General features: G+C 38.0%; 1 long non-coding RNA gene across 1 annotated transcript in view; it reads left to right on the top strand.

The window, feature by feature from the left end:
* The first annotated feature begins 596 nt into the window (after positions 1–596).
* The window catches only part of LOC145520893 (uncharacterized), an 867,842-nt gene continuing 861,888 nt past the window's right edge, over positions 597–6,550 (top strand). The window contains exon 1 of the long non-coding RNA XR_014064880.1: positions 597–1,032. This is a non-coding gene — a long non-coding RNA (uncharacterized LOC145520893). The remainder of the gene's footprint in view (positions 1,033–6,550) is intronic.

Here is a 6,550-nt window from a genome sequence, read left to right as displayed (position 1 = left end):
TATGGTGATTTCAACTTCTGAGGGCTTGAAATCAAAGAGATATTTTGGGTTGGCCAAAAAGGTATTTCGGGTTTTTCCAGTCAGACAATATGAAAAACCTGAATGGCTTTTTTGGCCAACCTAACCCATGGTCAAGTTCCAGCTGCCAACTTGCCTGCTAAGCAACATTGACACATGTAACTTCTGGCTTCTGAGTCTATATTCGTATGACAAATATTACAATAACTACCTCCCTGATGTGTCGTGAAGGTTAAAATTAAAAGTGAGATCATGCACGGAGAGCAACTAAAAGTCACCCGTGAATACCGTACTCTTGTGCCAGGCAGTGGGTTAAGCAACTTGAAATCGTTTTTAGGTTAAATTCTCACAACGGTTCTCTAAAGTAGGTATTATTTCCCTGGTTTCCTAATGTGGAAACCGAGGTGCAGAAGGGTTAAGATACGAGCCTCAGGTCACCAGGCTGGAGGGCAAAGGAGCAGATATTCTTCCGAGTGTCTACAGGAAACAAAGCTCTATGTGGCTTCTGATAAATCGAATTCTAGAAGCTCTGAGGCTTGGTTGTCGTGGAAGCTTGAGGTCCTGTTCCAGGGATCTGAGTACAAGGAAATTCCCTTGCGGATGCACAGCAAGAGTGATGAGCCGTGGGAATCTCTCGCACTCCCGCTACTCACTCACTCGCTCGCTCCGGGGCCTCTACAATCAAACGGAACACGCTGGGCGTGGCTCCGCCTAGTCCCACCCACCTGCCAATCATCTCAAATGGCCTGCGTGACGCGGGGAGGCGGGGCAATGATGCACAGCAAAATGGCAGTTCTCACCTCCACTTTGGTGCGTCTTCTGTGGGATGCAAATCCTCAAACATCAGGGGGTGCAAAAGGTCATAAACAGAAAACCTGCTGCATCTCCGATCACAGATTTCAGTGATTTGGTCCCAATCCAGAAACTATCTCGAGACACTAAAAAAAAGGCTGCTGAATGGTAACCAAGAAAGACGGCTAAAACTCTCAGCGAGCTACTTTGACGGTACCTGAGGTATTTAATTTTCATGGTCTCGCAATAAACTTAAAGGCAAATTATAAAAGTAAGGCTCAGTTTTGGTAAGGCTCCAATTTATATGCTTTGGGCTTCTTCTAAGTAGCCTGTGGGGGCAGCTGGCTAAGAAAGTTGAATTTAAGACTTTTGCCAAGTGTCCTGCATGAAAATTTCCAGCATTTTCTGGCATTTCCAAAGGCGTCTCGGTGTATACTCCCAGGCCTCGTATTATCCACAAGTTTGGAAAGTGGGCCGTGGTTGCTGGGAGGTCAGGTTTTAAAGGGCAAGTGCTAAAGTTAGGGAGCAGTTCACTTTGCTTAGTGTATTTGGGGAAATCAGTGTTAACTTTAATTATTCCTTTAGTTTTAGAGTTGCCTTTCTAGTCAAAGTGAGGCCTGCAGGGGAGGTGGTTTGCCTAGCTGTTCAGAAATCTCTGAGCCTCAGTTTCTGTATCTGCGGCTCATGGATATTAATAACACCATCTCTGTGGTGATGTTCCTTGGAATACATTCTGTAATGACAGCGAAGTTGCTGGCATGTATTAAGTCCTAATACTGCAATCATTGACAGGGGAAAACGCTCTGTTACAGCATGAACAAAATCGCTTGTCATCCGTGAGAGTGGGAAATAGAGAAGTCTGTGGGTTTTAATCCGGACAAGGTTCGGTTTTTACAACTGGTTGCACACATCCCTCATTTGAGGGTTCAAATGGGTAGTTTAAGAGAGAAAATGAATGTCTGCGTTCTTGAAGACCAATTTGGGAGTGCAAATCGGGGATTTGGGATCTCATCAGAAAGTCGTGTTATTTAAATTTCTAAAACGAGCCCTTCTACTATGACCTCAAGCGCATGTGTGGATCTGTTTGAAGAACAGCTTTGAGTCATTTCTTCCAACAGCACCTACTAAGCAATAAAAATATTGCTTAGGATAAAAATATTGTTCAGGATAAAAATATTGTTTCCCATGAATGGTGGAATCATCAGGAAGATAACAAATTGCCGTAGACTACTGTCGGTGAAAGAGAATTCAAACTTGTTTCAGTTTTTCTGGACTTTAGAAAAGAAATACCTTTGAAAGATGACTGATGTGAAAATACAGTGTGCTTGCCAGTGATTCTGTGGATGACAACACATGTATTACAATCTTGCTTTCTTTTTCTCTTTCCTCTGCCCCCACCCCCAATCTCTCACCAGACAGAATAGGTGAAGAGGTTGAGTTGTAGATCTCATTTCTCCTGTTTTGCTGCTTGTGAAGTCTGCCAACAGAATCCACCTTGACAAAGTCAAGGACTGTGCGTTTAATGTTGAACTGAGTGAATAAATTATGCATGAAATTGTACCGGAGTCTCTTGTGTGCAGAATTGCTCCTTTTGATATGAAAGGTTAATTCAGAAAGGAGTCCAAAATAGCTGGAAATTGTGAGGATAAGTGGATAGTATTCACTGTTGTGAGCTGTTATTACTAGAAATTGCATTCCCCTCTCTGGCTTCCCTGGAGATTTCGCTTTGCCAGTGAATATAAACTGTACTCAATAGAATAGCATTTAGGAGTAACAGGAGTGTATGTCCACACACAATAAAATATTCTAATGGTGTTTTAAAAAGAAGTTGTACTTTTTCGTGTATATCATGCACCCCAAGGAAGAATTTCTATTGCATTTAGGTCAAGAACAAGGCATATCCAACATAATGAGTTTTGAGCGTGTCTGTATTGCAAGGGGCTGCCTGGGACTCCTATTTTGGAGCCTGGGCTGGTCCTACCACTGATTAATTATGCAAACTTGCTTCCTGAAAGCCCAAACCATCCTTGCTTCAAGAAGGAACCACCCCGAATTGTTTTATCACTATATCTTACACATCCAGCTTTAATTTAATCTTTGGTAAATTTATGAAGCTCTTCAACCTGTTTCACTTAAATGTCCTTTTAACACACACTCTTATATCATTTTTATGTTAGTTCATTATTTCCAGCAGAAGCACGTAGTTGTCTGGAAAGCTAAATTTTCCTTAAAATACACATCCACATATTTTTGGAGCTTGTTAGAGACTCCTTTTTGTGTTTCCATCACAGGGGAACAGAATTGTGCCACCAGACTGTGAAAGTTGTTTATTTTTGTCCCTCTTATGTACATTTTCAGAAACCATCTCCTTCTTAATCTCCACTGGGGACCAGTAGTTTTTTTTCTCTAATTATAAAGTGGTCTCATTTCTGACCTGGGGTAGTTTTAAATTTTAATTCCTGACTTGTGTTTATAAACTGTTAGACTACATTATCCTGTTGGGAACATTGAGAGAAAGGCTTCAGTCTTTTGTGTTGGTTTTAACAATTAGATATTCATTCAGTGTCTTAAAATGTATTCTGGGTGAACAAAAAATGCATTTTTGATGTCAGCTTTTTTTTTTCCTTCGATATTTCACTTATCTATATTTCACATTAGCAGTGAAGCTTTTCAAACTCTGGATGAGTGATGGTGATTTGCTGTAGTATTACTAAAAATCTAAGAGGAGTGAGTGTAATTGATAGGATTACTTCTTTTTTCACTCTTCTTTTTTGGATTCAAAATGTTTATGTGGAAAAAGGTATAGACATCTTGGCATAAGGGATATATTTTTACATATTTTGGCAGATTCTGGGTCAAGGTTGCTCAAACATCAAGGGGCCTATGGGTTTTTTTTTTTTTTTTTTTAAGAGTTATTTTCTTCCTTTATGGTATTACTAAGGATCATTGACAATGACTAATCCTTGCCCAACTCATTAATGCCAGGAATGTTGAGTTTCTTTATTCTGCTGTCTGTGACTCATTAGTCTGTGTTCTGAACAGCAAATTGGCAAAATGGCCTCTTGTCACTGAAAAGTATTCCTTTTGCACTTGGAGAATATAATGTACCTGAGGGGCTGCAAAAATATTTTTCATGCAGACCTGGATGCCCCAGGCTGCTAAAACCTGAGGCAGTATAGAATTATGCTTAATGTCCCAAAGATCTAATTATAGTACTGTCTACCCTTGTGGTACTACGTTCAACATATTTTAAAATATTTGGGGCCAAATAAAGATACTTTTTTTTTGATGCCGATTCAAATAGCTTTAGCAGATTAAACTGAAAAAAATCCCTGAATAAACAGTTTTGTAGTACTGGGGACCAGTATTAAAGGGAGTATAAATGCTCATTAGTGTCTGATCATAATTTACAAAATTCTGCAAGATTTAGTAGTAGAAGTTTTCATATAGTTCTGTAACATACACAGCCATGCACAAATAAACACTGAAGTTCTTTTAAGAGATGTTCCATATAGTATTTACATGTATTTATGTATGTATAGAATAATGCATGTAGTTGTTTTATAACCCTTAATTGTACATATAAAACAAATAATTTCAAATATTTTATAAAATTTTAAATGTTTTGAATGTATTATAAATATATTTTAAATATTATTTGAATGACACAAGTATATTTTATATAATTTTAAGCATAACATTTAAATATATTATATAAATGTTATGCTTAAAATTATGGTGACAGATTGTTAACTTCTACCCCAGACATTTTTGCCAGCAAAGAATCACCCAAAGAAACAATTTAGAAGCAAATGGAGACTCTTTTCCGCAAAGTAATTAATACCTTTAAAAGCATGTTTGAAATAACTAGTTAAGCAAGAGAATCAATCTCTTTTAAAAGCTTCCAATTCACCAGAGGCCCCTTCAAGAGCACGCACCTGCTCACCAGCCGTTCAACACCCTGACACCATCAACGCTTTCTTTATCCACCCTCCTTTTTCTTGAGGGAGGAAAAATCAGATACATATTTCCTTAAAAATTTATACATCACCCCACCCCCAAGATCCCAAAGCATGAGGCACTCAATTTTCATTATGAAGTGACTAGTGAATATTTAGAAGCCTGCGTTAAAAATTGCATGTATTAAATGCACATAAAATGAATATATTGTTTGTGAAATATTAAACACAAGTCCTTTTTTTCCTAGTTGTTAAGCACAAATATGGGCCTGCCATGCATGTGTGTTATCTTGAGAAAATGTGGGGCTTTATTATGCTTCTTTAAATCATACTAAGTATTCCTTTTAGCTATAAAGGATATTTTCTTTTGGTAAGTGTTTTTTTTTTTTTTTCCTTCTGACTGAGGATAACTTCACAAAAGCATATGTAAGTTAACCAGAATGCAAAGAAAAAAAATAACACTTTTTCAGAAGCGATGTATCTTTTTAAGAATCACTTGGGGGCAATAGAAAAGGCAATTTTTAAAATGAAAGTAATCTTTAGGAAAAATATTATGAAAAGGCTTTATTAGTATTCTGTTGTGTTGTGTTAGCATCCATTTTATGGGGAAAGACGTTTCTTTTTAACAAGATACTTCATGGCAAGAAAATTATTTTTTTTTTTTCTTGTTTGGCACAACTCCAATCCTTTTTTCCTTTCCCCTCCCAGTGGATGAAATGATCTTAGTGGAAAACACATTTTTTTGAAAGAACAGATTTACAGGTGAATGTGACCAGTGAAAATATTTGAAGTGAAAAAATGAAAATAAAATGATTGTTGTAGATCTTTTTAGTGAGCAGTTGGAAGTTCTGCTGACTTCGCATCAGGAATGACCATCTATCCCAATTGATGAGGGGGCACATTTTAATCCACTAATGTTGTGTATTGATTTTGGCAGATTTGCAGTGTGATATGTGCAGTAGGTATTTTTGCAGCTGGTACCAAGTGTATCCAGTACTAATATTTATTTTATTATTAATTATATTCTTGTGCTTTCCATTATTTAGGTGTAAAAGTTGATATTTACCCTTGATACATTGGGTTGGCCAAAAAATTCATTTGGATTTTTCTGTGAGATGTTATAGAAAAACCTGAACGAAAAATTTGGTTTCCCTGCTACTTGGAAGCCTGGGAGAACTGTTTCTTTTTGAAACCTGTGTGTACTGTTTTCCTATTGCTGTGTGTATTGTTTTCCTATTGCTGTTGTAACAAAGTACCACATACAAACAATATACATTTAGTATATTACCCTTCTAGGTCTCACTGAGCTAAAATGAAGGTTCTGGCAGGGCTGTACTCTCCGGAGGCTGGTCATTTGTATCCTTGTCTTTTCCAGCTAAAGGCCACCTGGATTCCTTGGTTCATGACCTCTTCTTCCATCATCACACTCAGCCAGGTTGCATCCGTCTGACTCTTCCTCCATAGTCACGTCTTCCTGTCTGTCATGTTAGCAGGAAAGGGCTTTGTTAAGGACTCATGTGACCGGGTTGGGCTCATTCAGGTAATTCAAGCTCAACCACCATATCAGAGTCCTTAACATCTGCAAAGTTCCTTTTTCAGGTTAGGTAACATATTCACAGGTTCTGAGGATTTGGATGTAGACGTTTTGGGGGGACCATTATTCTGCCCGTGTGCACAGAAAGATACAGAGAGTCCCACAGGAATAGCAATTACTGCCATCAGTTTTATTTGGTGCCTCCTTTGTGCCTTTTACAAAAATGACCACCTATGATGTATAGTCG

This window comes from Giraffa tippelskirchi, chromosome 9 (assembly GCF_054371585.1).
Source record: "Giraffa tippelskirchi isolate mGirTip1 chromosome 9, T2T-mGirTip1v1.2.pri, whole genome shotgun sequence".
Classification (NCBI taxonomy): Eukaryota; Metazoa; Chordata; class Mammalia; order Artiodactyla; family Giraffidae; genus Giraffa; species Giraffa tippelskirchi.
This window is presented reverse-complemented; position numbering and strand designations above follow the sequence as displayed.